Genomic DNA, 19666 nt, shown 5'->3' on the forward strand with positions numbered 1-19666 from the left:
GTTTATTAAACTGAGTGAATGTGAGTGAAGTCGCTCAGTCGTGTCCGACTCTTTGTGACCCCGTGGACTGTGACGGGGTACCAGGCTTCTCTGTCCATGGGATTCTCCAGGCAAGAATACTGGAGTGGGTTACTGTTTCCTTCTCCAGGGGATCTTCCCTACTCAGGAATCGAACCTGGGCCTCCCGCATTGGAGGCAGACGCTTTAACCTCTGAGCCACAAGGGAAACAGCAATTAACATTGTCTGCCCGGTTTAGTTATGGCAGAAAGTGAAGAGGAACTAAAAAGGCTCTTGATGAAAGTGAAAGAGGAGAGTGAAAAAGTTGGCTTAAAGCTCAACATTCAGAAAACTAAGATCATGGCATCTGGTCTCATCCCTTCATGGGAAATAGATGGGGAAAGAGTGGAAACCGTGTCAGACTTGACTTTTTTGGGCTCCAAAATCACGGCAGATGGTGATTGCAGCCATGAAATCAAAAGACGCTTACTCCTTGGAAGGAAAGTTATGACCAACCTAGATAGCATATTCAAAAGAAGAAATATTACTTTGCTAACAAAGGTCCGTCTAGTAAAGGCTATGGTTTTTCCAGTGGTCATGTATGGATGTGAGAGTTGGACTGTGAAGAAAGCTGAGTGCTGAAGAATTGATGCTTTTGAACTGTGGTGTTGGAGAAGAGTCTTGGAGAGTTCCTTGGATTGCAAGGAGATCCAACCAGTCCATCCTAAAGATCAGTCCTGGGTGTTCATTGGAAGGACTGATGCTAAAGTTGAAACTCCAGTACTTTGGCCACCTCATGCGAAGAGTTGACTCATTGGAAAAGACCCTGATGCTGGGAGGGATTTGGGGGGTAGGAGGAGAAGGGGATGACAGAGGATGAAATGGCTGGATGGCATCACCGACTCCATGGACATGAGTTTGAGTAAACTCCGGGAGCTGGTGATCGACAGGGAGGCCTGGCGTGCTTGGATTCATGGGGTCACAAAGAGTGGGACACGACTGAGTGACTGAACTGAACTGAATGTACTTTCACGATTGTGAGGACTGTTCTCCCTGCTTGCTTGAATCTCATGTTATACAGATGTACCATTTTTTAAAATAAACTTTCTTTTCTGTTGTAATGTTAACATAGGCTTTAAGAAATGTGTATTTATTTTTATTATATTTGGCTATTCAGGGTCTTAGTTGCAGCACGAGGAATCTTTGATCTTTGTTGTGGCATATGTTATCTTTAGTTGTGGCATGCAAACTCTTAATTGTGACATGTGGAATCTATTTCCCTGACCAGGGGTTGAACCTGGGCTCCCTGCATTGTGAGTGGGTAATCTTAGCCACTGGACCACCAGGGAAGTCCCACCATTAACCTTAATGGAATGAAAGCTAATGGAGCCTTTCAATTTTTACTGGACCTCTTGGGAGAATTCTACAATTGAAATAATCCTTGAAACATTCTTTCTTTCATTTCTCTGTGATTTATCTGACTTTTCTATCCTAGTCTTCTTTGCCTGTTCTATTCAAAGTGTCAGTGTTGGGCCACCTCAAGGTCTTTTGTCTAGATTCTCTTGTTCTAATCCCATACACTTCCCACAGATGATGTTACCATTTTTCATGTAGAGGTTGTCACCTCTACATTGGTCTCTCTACATCAGACTCTTCTTTGGAGTAAGAGATGAATGTCTTCATTTAATCATTGTGTATGGAGTACTTTGCTAATTACTGTTAATACGGTTGGAGGCTTTATCCATATAGACTGTTTAGTTTGTTGTTGGTTACAGATGATAAACCAGTAAAAAAGCAACCAAATATGTAATTACAGGTTGAAAAAAAACACAAAAGAACAGCAATGAAGGAGAGAAGTAGGATGCTGTAATAGAAAATAGCAGGATGGTGTCAGGAAAGATTTCTGAAGAAACTGGAGCCTATTATACAGAGTGAAGTAAGCCAGAAAGAAAAATACCAATACAGTATACTAACACATATATATGGAATTTAGAAAGATGGCAACAATAACCCAGTATACGAGACAGCAAAAGAGACACTGATGTATAGAACAGTCCTTTGGACTCTGTGGGAGAGGGAGAGGGTGGGATGATTTGGGAGAATGGCATTGAAACATGTATAATATCATATATGAAACGAGTCGCCAGTCCAGGTTCGATGCACGATACTGGATGCTTGGGGCTGGTGCACTGGGATGATCCAGAGGGATGGTATGGGGAGGGAGGAGGGTTCAGGATGGGAAACACATGTATACCTGTGGCGGATTCATTTTGATAAATGGCAAAACCAATGCAATATTGGAAAGTTAAAAAATAAAATTAAAAAAAAAAAAAGAAAAAAGTGACACTGGTGAAGCACAAAAAAAAAAAAAAAAAGAAAGAAAGAAAGAAAGATAGATAAGACTGATTCAACCAAGAGAAAAGTATTTCAAGAAGGGGAACAGAAAGACAGACTGGTTGCTTTTCTTTACCATTTGACCTTTTCCCAGGGCTGAATCAAAAGACCTCGGAGTCATAATCTTGAGTGTAAGGGTCTTTTTATATTTTCTGACTGTATATGTGTAGTAGATATTCCGTAGACCTTTGACAAAGGTGAGTAGTTTGTATCTAGAAGAGACTGTTTGGAAGAGAGGGTATGTGAATACAATTTATTTAAATAAGTTGTCTAAAGTTGTTAGGTGATAACACTTAAAAATGTGGCAAAGAGGTCTACTAGAACGCTGAAAGAAAAATGTTTCAAATATAAATCCAGAGCTAAATTATGCTAGCTTTATCATATAGTTTTTAGTTTACTCAGAACTGCTAGTTGAAATAGTTTAAAAATTAGTCTTCTGTGGTTAGCAAAATTTTATAATGTTTCTGATCGGTTTCTTCTTGCCCCATTATAGGCTTTGTGTTTTAAAGCACTTTTAGATTGATAACAAACTTGAGAGGAAGGTACAGAGCTTTCCCATATGGCCTCTGCCCCCTCCATCCCCCCACCACATGCATAGCTTCTCAGTTATCAACATCCCCTACCAGAGTGGTACGTTTGTTACAATTGATGGACTTGGGTGACACATCATTATCACTTAAAAGTCCATAGTTTAGATTAGGGTTCACTGTTGGCGTTGTACATACTTGAAGTTTGGACAAATTTGTAATAACATTTATCTGCTATTATAGTTTCATGCAGAGTGTTTTCACTGCCTTAAAAATCCTCTTGGCTCTGCCTTTTCATTCCTCTCTACCCTCTAACCTGATCTACTATTTAAAAATGTACTGGATTTTAGCTTGTTTTCAGTTTTATTTAGTTAATATTTGAGAATTGTAATTCACTGTCACATTTCTGTGTTTTGCTTTTTCTGGTGACATTTTCTACCTTTTAAAGACTCTTCTTCCCTTGACATGTTATGCATTTTGTTTTAATTGGTTAGGATACAGTTCTAGAAATAGAATATTTAGGTGTTACCAATAAAATATAAACTAATTTATAGCTCTTTATATTTTATTTCATTAGGCTGTTAGGGTCTCAACTAGTTGCCTGAGTGAACTTCTTTACTGTTATGCTTATAATAGTTTTTAAAATTGAAATGCATTTTTAGGTTTGAGTGATCAGTACGTCACAATTATTTGGCCCTTTTTTAATACTTAAAACACTATTCATTTAAATGCATTACTATACTTGTCACTACCTAAAGAATTCTAGGGAGAAGGCAATGGCACCCCACTCCAGTACTCTTGCCTGGAAAATCCCATGGATGGAGGAGCCTGGTAGGCTGCAGTCCATGGGGTTGCGAAGGGTTGGACACAACTGAGCGACTTCACTTTCACTTTTTACTTTCATGCATTGGAGAAGGAAATGGCAGCCCACTCCAGTGTTCTTGCCTGGAGAATCCCAGGGACGGGGGAGCCTGGTGGGCTGCCATCTATGGGGTCGCACAGAGTCGGACACGACTGAAACGACTTAGCAGCAGCAACAGCAAAGAGTTCTAGAGATTGGTTTTGTTCGGGAAGTGTAGACTCAATTTAAATTCTCAGCAGAATCTTGCTTGTTAGAAATAGAGCATATCTTAAATGTTGGGGCCAGTGTGAGGAAAGCAGGAGAGACTCCATCTTGAGGCCTGTCATCCGTCTTAAGGATAGGATGTAAACTGGGCCTGAACTCTGCCCAAGAGTGAGGAAACCGTTGCTAATGGAAACCAGGTCTCCTGGAGACTTCCCTCCTTAAAGATGGCAAATGGAGATTGTAGTTGAGGTCAGGCTGCCCCTGTTAGATTAACCAAGGAGACATACCCCCTTGATGTATAACCATTGTCCCCCCTCCCCCTTAACTTTAATTGTTTGTTCTCTGAGCACCTACTTGTTATAAAACTCAGTCATATACAACAAGGAGGTTGCTAACATGTAACCAGTCATTGGGGGGTGGGGTATAAAAATGGGCCTCTCAGAAACATCAGGGTCCTTGTTGGGAACTGATTCCTCTTGGACCCGCTGGCATAATAAGCTGTACTCCACTGTCTTGAGCGTCTTCTGAGGTGTGTTTTGCGACTCTGGATTCCACAACAAAATATGAATGAAATATCTTTCAAAAGATCTGTACTAGTTTGGTATTGCAGGTTACAAATTTTGTAAAAAGTATGTCCCTGTTAAAAGGAACAGCATGTACAGGAGTACACTGTATCTGTACAGTGTATTTGGAGAGCTTGGCAGAAAGGAAGGAGAGGTGAGGCTGCAGAGGTTGATGGTGGTTCTGTTGGGAAGGGCCAAATAAGCTGTGTTAGGAAGTTAGAATTCCTGGTGGACTGCAGTCCATGGGGTTGCAGAGAGTAGGACATGACTGAGCGTCTAACCACTTTCACTTTTCTAATCTTCCTCTTTGGCTTAGCAGATAAAGAATCTGCCTGCAATCCAGGAGATATGAGTTGGATCCCGGGGTCACGAAGATCTGCTGGAGAAGGAAATGGCAGCCCATTCCAGTATTCTTGCCTGAAAAATCCCATGGACAGAGGAACTTGGTGGACTATAGTCCATGGGGTTGAAAAGAGTCAGACATGACTGAGGGACTAAGCAACAGCAGGAAGTTTGAGCCTAAAGCACTAGAGCCCGACAAAATAGCCACTGAAGTTTTTTTTTTTTGAATAAAGGTGTCAATTTGACTTCTGTGGGTGGCTTTTAGCTATCATAATTTATGCTCTGTTTTATTAAGAAAAATGCAAACTGAATAGTGATACAGTGGTAAAGGCTTGCCTGGGAAGAGTTAGAGCCTCATTATAGTAAAGATGCCAAACATCTTAATTATATTTTTATGTCTTCTGTGGATATTCCTGCCTGAGGACAAGAGTTGGAAATCACTTGCAAATCATTGGTCATAAAAATAAGTACAGAGAATTTTTTAATGTGTCTGAGGGAGGAAGACAGCAGGGACAACATATACATAAACTGACACAGATAGGCCCTGAGACATAATTTTTCTCTCTCCAGTGCTTTTTTCTTTCAAAAGTACAAAGTTGTAAGGATTGTGTGAAACCACATCAATATAAATAGCACCCATTTATTAGATACTGGTCATTAGCAGGTTATCCACTGAGATGAGGTGTTTTATATTTGTTATTTTATTTATGTCCCATAACAGCCTTCTGGAGTTGATGATATCATTAGCTTTTAAAGGATGAAAAGGTGGAGGTAACAATCAGGTAGCAGAGCAGGGTTTCTGGCTCCAGTCCGCTTGGCTCCCAAGCTCCTGCAAGGGCTTGACTCTTTGCTGTACCCTCCACGCTTGCTGAAGAAGCCTTATTCTTTTGATTGCGGAGTGGATGTAGTCACTAGTTGAAGTGGAGCTATTAAAGCTGCAGGAGTAGCTCTGTTTTCATACTTTTTAAGCTGAAGTATGTTTCAATTCAGTTGCTTATTCATGTCTGAGCCTTTGCGACCCCATGGACTACAGCACCTCAGGCTTCTCTGTCCATTACCAGTTCCGGAAGCTTGCTCATGTCCATGATGATGCCATCCAAACATCTCATTCTCTGTCGTCCCCTTCTTCTCCTGCCTTCAATCTTTCCCAGCTTCAGGGTCTTTTCCAGTGAGTCAGTTCTTCGCATCAGGTGGCCAAAGTATTGGAGTTTCAGCTTTAGCATCAGTCCTGCCAATGAACTGATCTCCTTTAGGATTGACTGGCTTGATCTCCTGGCAGTCCAAGTGACTCTCAAGAGTCTTCTCCAACACCACAGTTCAAAAGCATCAATTCTTTGGTGCTCAGCTTTCTTTATGGTATAACCGTCACAGAAAAGAAAATTAGATACCAAGTGAATTAGAGATACCAAGGGAACATTTCATGCAAAGATGGGCACAATAAAGGACAGAAACGGTATGAACCTAACAGAAGCAGAAGATGTGAAGAAGAGGTGGCAAGAATGAACAGAAGAACTATACAAAAAAGATCTTAATGATCCAGATAACCACGATGGTGTGATCACTCACCTAGAACCAATCCTGGAATGCAGTCAAGTGGGCCTTAGGAAGCATCACTGTGAACAAAGCTAGTGGAAGTGATGGAATTCCAGTTGAGCTATTTCAAATCCTAAAAGGTGATGCTGTGAAAGTGCTGCACTCAATATGCCAGCAAATTTGGGAAACTCAGCAGTGGCCACAGGACTGGAAAAGGTCAGTTTTCATTCCAATCCCAAAGAAAGGCAATGCCAATGAATGTTCAAACTACCACACAACTGCACTCATCTCACAGGCTAGCAAAATTATGCTCAAAATTCTCCAAACTAGGATTCAACAGTATGTGAACTGAGAACTTCCAGATGTTCAAACTGATTTTAGAAAAGGCAGAGGAACCAGAGATCAAATTGCCAACATCCGATGGATCATCAGAAAAGCAAGAGAGTTCCAGAAAAACATCTACTTCTGCTTTATTGACTACGCCAAAGCCTTTGACTGTGTGGATCACAACAAACTGGAAAATTCTGAAAGAGATGAAAATACCAGCCACCTGACCTGCCTCCTAAGAAGTCCGTATGCAGGTCAAGAAGCAGCAGTTGGAACTGGACATGGAATAATGGACTGGTTCCAAATTGGGAAAGGAGTATGTCAAGGCTGTATATTGTCACCCTGCTTTTTTAAGTTATGTATGCAGAGTACATCCTGCAAAATGCTGGGCTTGGATGAAGCACAAGATGGAATCATATTGCTGGGACAAATATCAATAACCTCAGATATGCAGATGACACCATCCTTATGGCAGAAAGAGAAGAACTTAAGAGCCTCTTGATGAAAGTGAAAGAGTAGAGTGAAAAAGCTGGCTTAAAACTCAGCATTCCAAAAACTAAGATGATGGCATCTGGTGCCATCACTTCATGGCAAATAGATGGGGAAACAGTGGAAACAGTGACAAACTTTCCTTTCATGGGCTCCAAAATCACTGCAGATTGTGACTACGGCCATGAAATTAAAAGACTCTTGCTCCTTGGAAGAAAAGCTATGACCAACCTAGGCACCATATTAAAAAGCAGAGACATTACTTGGCTGATAAAGCTAAGTATAGTTAAAGCTATGGCTTTTCCAGTAGTCACGTATGGATGTGAGAGTTGGACCATAAAGAAGTATGTTTACTTCAAGCTTAGTAACAGGATGCCTGAGCATTAGTATTTTCTAGCTCCTTTTTTGGGATTCCCAGGTGGTACTAGTGGTAAAGGGCCCACCTGCCAATGCAGGAGACATAAGAGACATGGGTTCAATCTCTGGGTTGGGATGATTCTTTGGAGAAGGGCATGGCAACCCATTCCAGTATTCTTGCCTAGAGAATCTCAGGGACGGGAGACTGGTAGGCTGCAGTCCATAGGGTCTCAAAGAGTCAGACATGCACAACTGAAGTGACTTAGCATGCACACAGCTCCTTTTTTACGTAAATTGAGATACATTTGGTTGGTGTACAATATTATGTAAGTTTAAGTTATACAGCCTGTTGATTTGATACATTTATATACTCAGTATGATTATCCCTGGTAGTCGTTAGCTGTTGTCACCTAATTATCATTTCCTTTCTGTGCTGAGAAGTTTTAAGATGTAGTATGTTAGCAAGTTTGAAGTATGTAATATAGTATTGTTGACTATATCACAGTGCTGTGTATTACATCTCCAGCATTTATTCATCTTCTGATTACAACTTTGTATCCTTTAATAACATCTTGTTTCCTTATTCCATGTCTTAACCTTTTCTGTATTCTTTAGGCTTGAATATTCAGGAGAAAAAGGTGATGGGAATGAAAACATGAGAAAGTGAAGCAGGGAAGACTATAGGTGTTTGAGAAGAACACAGGGGCCACAAGCTGGCAGCCCACAGTTTTGTTTAAAACTATATTTTACCAGTTTGAAATTAGTTGCTAATAGTTAAAAATGAAGATGTTTTATATCAGAATCCAGATTTCTGGTTTCTGTAAGAATGGGGAGATGTAGCAGCTTTGGGGCCACCATCCTGAGTATTGGTTGTGCCTATAGATTGGGTATGATCTGTCCAGGTCATCCTTGCTCCCAGTCCATCCTGCTTCATTCATCTCTGATTAACTGCCTGCCCTTCATAGATACTTGCTTTTACATCTGGGTCTCATGTACGTCATTGTGGTCTGGTCTGCCTCAGCAGCAGGGTAAATCAGCCTGCACGTTTTATAGGTAAAAGTGAAACCTGGTAATTTCCAAAACAATTACTTGATAATAATTGAGATTGTTGAGTTGGTATTGACACTTAGAAATCTGTTTGGGTAAATTTAAAATAAGCTAGATTATTGATGATAATTTTTAGGATAAAAATTTAGATAGTCTTCAAATTTAATTCCTTGTGCATATCAAAAGTATCATATTCTTAAAGACACTAAGTTAATTTGTTCTTTCTTGTTAATCTAGAAAATCTGTTTATTCTTTGAAGTAGTTTATTCCTAAGATATGTGGGACGCTAACTGATTTACAAATTACTGTGCAAGCTAATCATATGTTCAAAGTTGCGCAAAAATGATATATCTCAAGAGGGAGTTTTTTTCTTAATCTTAATTAAGTCTCCAAAGATGAGTGACCAATTAAAAAAAACCACATCAGAGCTTTCTAAATGTTTGATTTATTTTCCACAAGAAAAACAAGAATGTTATCATTGCCCTCTGATAGATGTTTTCTTCAAAGAACATCAAAGCACATTAATTTTTTAACTATGTTTATATTTGTCCCGAATTAAAAATTTATAGTTCTCTTAGTGCTTATGTACTGAGAGAATATATTCTAAGATAGTCTAGTATAACATTAGGTTTTTTCATTTATTTTTAAAAATATGTAATGTACTTTAATTTTTTCCAGTTTTATTGAGATATAATTGACATACAGCACTGTATAAGTTTAAATACAGCATAATGATTTGACTTACATATACCATGAAATGATTATTCTGATAAATTTGTAGTACATATGTCATCTCATATAGATTAAAAAAATAAAAAAAAAATTTTTCCTTATGATGAGAACTCTTTAAGTTTTATTTTATTTATTTATTAATTTATTTATGCTGTGCTGAAGCTTATGGAATCTCAGTTCCCCGACCAGGAATTGAATATGGGCCATAGCAGTGAAAGCTTGGGATCCTACTAACTAACAGGCCATCAGGAAACTGCCAGGATTTACTTTGTTAACAACTTTCATCTATAATATACAGCAGTGCTAATTACATTATATTGTACATTACATCCCTGGTACTTAAATTTATCTTATAACTGGAAGTTTGTACCTTTTGACCATCTTCATCCAGTTCCCCCTCTCACCACTCCTCACCTCTGGTAACCAAAAACCTTAACTTTTTCTTTGTTGGGTGAACTATAATCGACCTTCAACACTGTGTTAGTTCCTGGTGTCCAAATAGTGATTTGATACTTCTATACATTAGAAAACAATCACCACAGTAAGTCTAGTTACCAGTGTTACCAGTTACTATTGTCATTTAGTCATAAAGTCATGTCTGACTCTTTGTGACTGCAGCCGTTCAGGCTTCCCGGTCCTTCGCCATCTCCTAGAGTTTGCCCAAACTCATGTCCTTTGAGTCGGTGATGCCATCCAACCATCTCATGCTCTGTTGCACTCTTCTCCTCTTGTCCTCAATCTTTCCGAGCATCAGGGTCTTTTCCAATAAGTCAGGTCTTTGCATCAGGTGTCACTAGACAAAGATATTACATAATTATCAACTATATTCCTCACACGGTACATTTCATACCGGTAAGACATTTATTTTGTAACTGGAAATTTGTAACTCTTTATTCCTTCACCTTTTCTCCTTATCTTCCCACCCCTCTCCTCTCCTCTGGCAACCACTTGTTTATTCTCTTTGAGTAAATTCAGCATTATTTTAAAAGAGTTCACAGGTTACACAGTGCTTTTTCATATATGTTTTTATTTACCACATAAAACAACTTTGTGATTTAAATAGTTATTCTCTTTTATGTATTTTTAAGGTCAGGTGAGTAATAGAGTAGAGCTCCATTCAGTTCAGTTCAGTCGCTCAGTCGTGTCCAACTCTTTGCAACTCCATAAACCGCAGCATGCCAGGCCTCCCTGTCCATCACCAACTGCCGGAGTCCATCCAAACCCATGTCCATTGAGTTGGTGATGCCATCCAACCATCTTATCCTCTGTCATCCCCTTCTCCTGCCCTCAATCTTTCCCAGCATCACGGTCTTTTCAAATGAGTCAGCTCTTCACATCAGGTGGCCAAAGTATTGGAGTTTCAGCTTCAACATCAGTCCTTCCAAGAATACCCAGGACTGGTCTCCTTTAGGATAGACTGGTTGGATCTCCTTGAAGTCCAAGGGACTCTCAAGAGTCTCCTCCAACACCACAGTTCAAAAGCATCAATTCTTCAGTGCTCAGCTTACTTCACAGTCCACCTCTCACATCCATACACGGCTATTGGAAAAACCATAGCCTTGACTAGATGGACTTTTGTTGACAAAGTAATATCTCTGCTTTTTAATATGCTATCTAGGTTGGTCATAACTTTCCTTCCAAGGAGTAAGCATCTTTTAGTTTCATGGCTGCAATCACCATCTGCAGTGAGCTTCATATTTATATTTCCGTATCACATAATAATGAATTATACTGAAATGAACAATATTACAGTCTTTGTTTTCCTATTGCATGTAATAAATACTTCCAGTGAGGTGTTCCTTTTCCTTCTTCTAACACATTGATTTTTTTTCCTTTGTTCATGGTGATTTTTAATTATTTTGAGAGGGGCAGTTTTATTGTCTTTTTAACGTCCTCCTTTACCTCCTGAATCCTTTATCTGCTTGTGGTCAGCTTCTCTCTTGGTGACTACTCATCAATCCGAAAGGCAAATTTGAAGGTACTATTGATTGATTTTTTTCTCTTCCCTGGTAGCTCAGATGGTAAAGAATCCGCCTGCAATGCAGAAGACCTGAGTGTTCAGTCTCTGGCTGGGGAAGAACCCCTGGAGAAGGGAATGGTGACCTACTCCAGTGTTCTTGTCTGGGAAATCCCATGGACAGAGGAGTCTGGTGGCTACAGTCCATGGGGTTGCAAAGAGTCGGACATGACTGAGTGACTGACACTTTAACTTTTTCTTTTTTTCTCTGCTGAGCTTTTTAAAGATTTTTAAATTTATTTGTGACTGCTGGATCTTCATTGCTTCACACGGGCTTTCTCTAGTTGTAGTGAGTGGAGACTACTCTAGTTGGGGTGGTTTCTCTTGTGGAGCATGTGCTCTAGGCACACACAGACTTAGTAGTTGTGGCACAAAGGCTTAGTTGCTCCATGGCATGTGGGATCCTCTTGGACCAGGGGTTGAACCCATGTCCACTGCATTGATAGCTGGATTCCCAACCACTAGCCCACCAGAGAAGCTCCTCTGATGAGTTGTTAGCTTTCTTGTTTCTCATTTTTCTTCTACTGGAAGCCTAATCAAAACATTGTGTTCCAGTGTTATGAAACACAGTAATGTTCCAGGATTACTCAAGGGAAACAAAGAAGTGTTCCAAGATTACTCAAGGGGGAAAAAAAATAAAAAAGGAAAGGAAAGTTATGGAATGAGTCTCCTAACCTTGCAAAAAGTTAGAGAGATTGACCTGATAGAAACATATCTGAACTCACAGGTGAGACCCCTAGGAAAAAATTAAAATTAAGAAAAGAAAAAGCTGAACAGACATAGCAGTGACTGCATACTACAAGAGGAGAGAGTCTGCAGTTTAAGTCTAGCTAAGTTTAGACAGCATATTAAAAAGCAGAGGCATTACTTTGCCAACAAAGTTCCATCTAGTCAAGGCTATGGTTTTTCCAGTAGTCCTGTATGGATGTGATAGTTGGACTATAAAGAAAGCTGAGGGCTGAAGAATTAATGCTTTTGAACTGTGGTGTTGAGAAGACTCTTGAGAGTCCCTTGGACTTCAAGGAGATCCAACCAGTCCATCCTAAAGGAGATCAGTCCTGGGCATTCATTGGAAGGACTGATGTTGAAGCAGAAACTCCAATACTTTGGCCACCTGATGTGGAGAGCTGACTCATTGGAAAAGACCCTGTTGCTGGGAAAGATTGAGGGCAGGAGGAGAAGGGGACGACAGAGGATGACATGGTTGGATGGCATCACCCACACAATGGATGTGGGTTTGGGTGGACTCCGGGAGTTGGTGATGGACAAGGAGGCCTGGCGTGCTACGGTTCATGGGGTCACAAAGAGTCGGACACAACTGAGCTACCAAACTGAACTGAACTGAAATTTACAAAGAACCAGAACAATTAAGTAGAATCCAGAGTTTCTGTACTAGATTGTCTAAAAATGTCCAGTTTTCAACCAAAGCTTACTGAACATGCAAAGTAACAGGGAAGTATGACTCACATACAGGGAGAACAATAGAAAATAGGAACTGTCTTTGAATGGATCAAGATTTCGGATTTAGTAGAAAAATACTTCAAAGTATTTGAAGTACTCTATAGTAGATTCAAAGAACTAAAGGAAAAAAATACAGTGACCATGATGCAACAGAGATTCTCAATAGAGGGATAGAAATTATTTTTAGAAGTCTGTGCAAATTGTCAGTGTAGGTTTGTCATTTGTAACAGATGTACCACTCTGATTGGGGGTGGTGTTAATGGGGAGGCTATTATGCATGTGTTGGGGCAAGCGGTGTATAGAAAAGCTCTGTACATTCTTGTCAATTTTTCTGTGCATCTAAAGCTGCTCTAGAAAACATCTTAAAGATGTGTATGGTTTATTCGTCTATGTAAATGTGTTACTTGGCAGGTCAGTTTTTAAAAAAATTGTGTTAATATGTATATAAAAAATTTATCATTTTAACCTTTTATGTGTATGATTCAGTGGCATTAAATACATTCATAAGGTTATATAACCATCACTGCTTATCTCTACCCAAAACTTTTTATCATCCCCAGTATAAAATCTGTACCTGTTAAATAATATTTTCTCATCCCCTTCTCCCCCAGGCCTTACTAACCTCTATTCTATTAATACTGTTTCTGAGAATTATCTACACTAGATCCTTCGTATAATCATACAATATTTGTTTTCTGACATTTCACTAAGAATAGTGCTTTCAGGTTCCATCAAAATTTCATTTTATGACTGAATTGTATGTTTGCATGCATGCATGCAGAGTTGCTTTGGTTGTGTCCAACTCTTTGCGACCCTATGGACTGTAGCCCACTAGGCTCCTCTGTCCATGGGATTTTCCTGGCAAGAATACTGGAGTGGGTTGCCATGACCTCCTCCAGGGCATCTTCCCGACCAAGGCTTCGAACCTGATTCTCACGTCTCCTGTATTGGCAGGCGGGTTCTTTACCACTAGTGCCACTTGGGAAACCCTGAACTGTATGTGTATGCCATTTTAACTTATCTGTTATCCATTCTTTTGTTGATGGATACTTGTGTTTCTTTTTGGCTACTGTGAATAGTGTTACTGTGAACATTGGTATGCTATGCTATGCTATGCTAAGTCACTTCAGTCGTGTCCGACTCTGTGTTGACCGCATAGACGGCAGCCCACCAGGCTCCCCCGATCCTGGGATTCTCAAGGCAAGAACACTGGAGTGGGTTGCCATTTCCTTCTCCAATGCATGAAAGTGAGAAGTGAAAGTGAAGTCGCTCAGTCGGACACGACTCTTAGCGACCCCATGGACTGCAGCCCACCAGGCTCCTCCATCCATGGGATTTTCCAGGCAAGAGTACTGGAGTGGGGTGTCATTGCCTATCAAATCTAGTTTCTGCTTTTCATTCTTTTGGATGTATACCTAGGAATGGAATTGCTGGCTCTTATGGTAGTTTTTTGTGTTTAACTTTTTGAGGAATTGCCAAACTGTTTTCCATAGCAGTTTCAACTATTTTACATTTCTGTCAGCAATGCACCAAGGTTTTACTTTCCACAATATTGAAGGTACCTGAGTAGTTAACAAACAAAGCATATATATTATGCTTAATACACTTGAAATTGAATCTTTAATGCAAACCCTCAAAGGGAAGAAATCACTAAAAAAAAAATGCAACAGTTACCATTGCTTTAGCAAAACATAGATTCTTTTTTAATATATTTATTGAGGTATAGTTGACATATAACCTTATATTAATTTCAGGTGTACGGCAGCATAATGATTTGATATTTATATACAATGCAAAATGATACCCCAATAGGTCTAGTTAACATCTGTAACCTTAATATAGTTACAGAAGAATTTTTTCTCTTGTGATGAGAGCTTTTGACTCTACTCTCTTCAGTTCAGTTCAGTTCAGTCGCTCAGTCATGTCCTACTCTGCGATCCATGGACTGCAGCATGCCTGGCCTCCCTGTCCATCACCAACTCCTGGAGTTTACCCAAACTCATGTCCATTTCATCGGTGATGCCATCCAACCATCTCATCCTCTGTCGTCTCCTTCTCTTCCCACCTTCAATCTTTCCCAGTATCAGGATCTCTTCCAAAGAGTCAGTTCTTCACATCAGGTGGTCTACTCTCTTAGCAACTTTCAAATATGCAGTTTATTTTATCACTGAAAGTTTGTACCTTTTGACCCCCTTTATCCATTTTTATGACTCTCCTTGATAAATAATGAATTCTTTGGAAGGAGAATCTAATGTAGTGTAAGATGTAAAGATTTTACAGTGGCAATGGTGACTCATTATTATTTTCTTTTGGAGTATAAGAGTTGGAATTTGGCTACTGATTGATTTAATTTTAAGTTAAAAATAATTTTAGACTTAAAGTTTGTAACAATAGTACAGAGAGTTCCTGTATACCTTTTTTGTTGATAGTTCCCCTGCTTTGGTTTTGTTTTTGTTTCTCTTGCCTGAGGAGACGTATCCAAAAAAATACATAGTGCTAAGATCAACGTCAAAGCATACAAGCTATGTTTTCGTGTAGGGTTTTTCTTCAGGTTTTACATTTAAGCCTTTAAATGTAAATTTAAGGGTTTGAATTTGAATTCGTTTCTGTATATAGTGTGAGAAAGTAGTTCAGTTTGATTCTTTTGCATGTATCCAGGTTTCTCAGTACCATTACTGAAGAGGCTGTCTTTGCCCAACTGTATATTATTGCCTTCTTGTCATAGACTAACATATAAATGTTGCTTTATTTCTGGGCTCTCTATTCTGTTCCATTGATGTGTGTCTGTTTTTGTCCTGGTACCATACAATTTTGATGACTCTAGCTTTGTAGTGTACTTTGAAATCAGGGAGCACGATACCACCAGGATTTTTTTTTTTTTCCTCAAGATTGTTTGATTTTCAGAGTCTTTTGTGCTGCTTTACAAATTTTAGGATTATTTGTTCTAGTTCTGTGAAAAATATGATAGTATTTTGATAGGGATTGCATTAAATCTGTAAATTACCTTGGGTAGTATGGTCATTTTAACAGTACTGATTCTTCCAATCTGTAGTATATTTTTCTATTTGTGTCGTCTTCAGTTTCTTTCATCAGTGGCCTCTAGTTTTCAGTGTATGGATCTTTCACTTCCTTGGTTAGATTTATTCCTTGGCATTTTATTCTTTTTGATGCAATTGTGATTGAATTTTTTTTTTCTGAATTTTTTCTAATGGTTTCTAATGGTTCATTGATAGTGTATAGAAATGCAACAGATTTCTTTGTATTAATTTTATATCCTGCAGCATAATGAATTCATTTATTCTGATAGGTTTTATGGTGGTGTCTTTAGGATTTCATGTATAGTGTCAGGTCATCTGTAAACAGGGACAGTTTAACTTTTTCCTTTCTGATTTGTATGCCTTTTATTTCTTCTTATTGTTCAGTTGCTGTGGCTAGGACCTTCAATACGCTCCTGAATAAAAGTGGTGGGAATGGGCATCCTTGTCTTGTTACTGATATTGGACAAAATATTTTTTACTGTTGAATATGATGTTGACTGTAGGTGTTTTGTATATGACCTTTATTAGTTTGAGATACATTCCCTGTGTATCTGCTTTCTTGAGAGTTTTTATCATAAATTGATGATGAATTTTGTCAAAAGCTTTTTCTGGATCTGAGATGATCATATGATTTTTATTCTTAAGTTTGTTAATGTGGTCTGTCACACTGATTGATTTGTGAGTTTGAACCATCTTTTGTTCCTGAGCTAAGTTCTAGTTGATCATGATGTAGGTTTCTTTAAATGTAAAGCAGAATTTTGTTGGTTAATATTTTGTTGAGGATTTTTGCATCTATGTTCATTAGTAATATCAGTCTGTAATTTTTTTACTGATTGTGTCTTTGTCTGGTTTTGGTATCAGGGTAAATCTGGCCTCATATAGTAAGTTTGGAAGCATTCCTTTTTCTTCAGATCTTTGAAATAATTTGAGAAGCATTGGTGTTAAGTCTAACTATTTGGTAGAATTTGCCTGTCAAGCTGTTTGGTCCTTGACTTTTGTTTGTGGGGATTTTTTATTACTGATTGTATTTTGATGTTATTAATTAATTAGCCTGTTGATATCTTTTATTTCTTCCTGATTCAGTGTTGGGAGATTGTGCATTTCTAGAAATCTTTCCATTTCTTCTAGGTTGACCATGGTACTGGTGTGTATAGTATTATATTGGTGTTCATAGTTATCTCTTATGAGCCTTTGTATTTCTGTAGTGTTGGTTGTTACTTCTCTTTCATTTCTGATTTTCTTTTCTTTCTTTTTGGCTATACCGTGCAGTTTGTGGAATCTTCCCTGGTCAGGGATTGGACCCAGGCCACTGCATTGAAAGCCTGGAATCCTAGCCACTAGGCCACCAGGGAAGTCCCTGATTTTATTTATTTGGATCTGCTTATTATTATTTTCTGATGAGTCTGGCTGAAGGTTTATCACTTTTGTTCATCATTCCTTTTTTGAAAAATAATTTTATGTATTTATTTTTGGCTGTGCTGGCTCTTCATTGCTGTGAGGGCTTTACTCTAGTTGTTGAAGCAGGGGCTGCTCTCCAGTTGTGCAGGGGCTGCTCTCCAGTTGTGTGTGGGCTTTCCATTGCGGTGGCCTGTCTTGTTGAGGAGCACAGGCTCTAGGCCCTGTGGACTCAGTAGTTGTGGTTTCTGGTCTCTAGAGCACGGGCTCAATAGTTGGGGCACACGGTCTTGTTACTTCATGGTGTGTGGTGTCTTCCTGGATCAGGGATTGAATCTGTGTCTCCTGCATTGACAGGTGGATTCTTTACTGAGCCACCAGGGAAGCCCCAGTTTTGTTTATCTTTTCTAAGAACCAGTCTTAGTTTCACTAGTCTTAGTTTCATTCATCTTTTCTTTTTTCTTAAAATTTTTTATTTCATGTATAGTTGACCCCTGAGTAGCTTCACAGATCAGCTTTGACTCCTTGCTTGTCAGGATGGTCATTCATGCTGTTCCTTTTCATTGGCCAGTGGCTAAGGAACATACAATTATGCTACTCATGGACCTGGAGGCTTGCTTTGATTAATCATGGGGGTAGTCTTTGTTCATTCAGTTATTATTAGGATAGTATCCAGTAAAGGGACATAGAAAAATGAGTAAGAAATTGTTTCCTCTAGAATTCATAGTGAATTGAGTATGAGAAAACATATCTGTATAATTAATATTTAAGAAAAATGATGGAAGTATAAAGTAAGAATTTGCAAAGAGTGATTTACTTAACTTATTAAGACTTTTTTATTTGCTTTATTTCTATATAAGAAGACAGAGTAAATAATAAGATAACTGACTATAGATGTTTACTTTATGATAAGATTCTCAGTGTTAATCTGTCATTTTCTCATAAGCTCCAGTAGAGGCTTTATATAGTTGTTATATATAATTATATCTCTGGACACAGGCTTTTGTTTTCCAAGCATCTGGCTCATTTGAAGGCTTCTTTAATTATAATAACACTAACATTTTTCTTATAGATCCTGTAGTAGGAACAAACTTATCTCTAGGCCAGTGATCCCTAAATTATTTAGAATGCATACCACAGTTGATTAAAACACTTAAGATGTAATTCTGAAAGGTATACATATTTATCTCTGATAATACATGTTGATCATATACTAATGTATGACTTGCATCATAAAACATAGAAAAACATAGATAAAAGGAAGAAATTATGATGAAATAAACTGTTTAAAAATGTCCTGCTTCCCTGGTGGCTTAGAGGGTAAAGTGTCTGCCTGCGATGCAGGAGACCTGGGTTCAATCCTTGGGTCAGGAAGATCCCCTGGAGAAGGAAATGGCAACCCACTCCAGTACTCTTGCCTGGAAAATCCCATGGACAGAGAAGCCTAGTAGACTACAGTCCATGGGATCGCAAAGAGTCAGACACGACTGAGCGATTGCTTGCTTGCTTGCTTGCTGATTGTGATAGAGCCCTACTCTTACTATTTAGTATTTTTGGAACATAATATATACTTATAGTAAGGTTCATGATAATAAGTTACTGATAGTAAGATGTGATTTCACAGTTCAAGTGTCTTTATAATTTCTACTTTCTAAAGTTATTGTTATATCTGAGATTTATTAACTCTAATGAGTTTGAAGTAACAGTAAGGAAGAAACACCTCTGCCGTATACTTATTTTTTTGTGATTATGTAGTTAGAATTTCTTCAGTGTAGACTCTTTGTAATATATGTAGTTTCCTTGTGGATGCTGTTTTTAGCACTTCATGTTATGAAACTCCTTTTCTATTAGGATACTGCATATCCTGACACATTACCATGTGATATACCATCCCACAGAGGGCTTGTTATACTATATACTGAATATTGCTGCTGCTGCTGAGTCACTTCAGTCGTGTCCGACTCTGTGCGACCCCATAGACGGTGGCCCACGAGGCTCCTCCGTCTATGGGATTTTCCAGGCAAGAGTACTGGAGTGGGGTGCCATTGCCTTCTCCACTGAATATTAGTAATGCTTAATTATAAATAGAAGTGATAATATTACCTTTTTGCACCTGCTTGGGATAATTTACTTAACTCACTTTGGAAATCACTGCTCTAGGCATGCTTAGGTCAATATGTCTCATCGAAAGATATTTATTCTCTTTAGAGTTACTTCCTCTCCTGAAACAGTGATTTATTTTTCTGAGCCTGTTGTTCCTCTACTTCAGAAGGCATTTATAAAATAAAATAATGTAGTGATAGAAATGGTTTTGGGGAGTTATGAAAATATCATGGTTTACTATACTTGAAGCTGTTAGGCATGGTTGAGATTGCTTCTC

The 19666-nt window shown here is 38.7% G+C and overlaps 1 protein-coding gene and 1 non-coding gene across 2 annotated transcripts in view; one reads left to right on the forward strand and one right to left on the reverse strand.

Moving 5' to 3' along the window:
- DTWD2 (DTW domain containing 2) overlaps window positions 1–19666 on the forward strand; it is a 73150-nt gene that overhangs the window by 1193 nt on the left and 52291 nt on the right. The window lies entirely within an intron of this gene.
- TRNAW-CCA (transfer RNA tryptophan (anticodon CCA)) lies at window positions 155–226 on the reverse strand. Its single transcript has one exon. It is a non-coding gene; the product is annotated as a tRNA-Trp (tRNA).

This window comes from Bos taurus, chromosome 7, assembly GCF_002263795.3.
Source record: "Bos taurus isolate L1 Dominette 01449 registration number 42190680 breed Hereford chromosome 7, ARS-UCD2.0, whole genome shotgun sequence".
Classification (NCBI taxonomy): Eukaryota; Metazoa; Chordata; class Mammalia; order Artiodactyla; family Bovidae; genus Bos; species Bos taurus.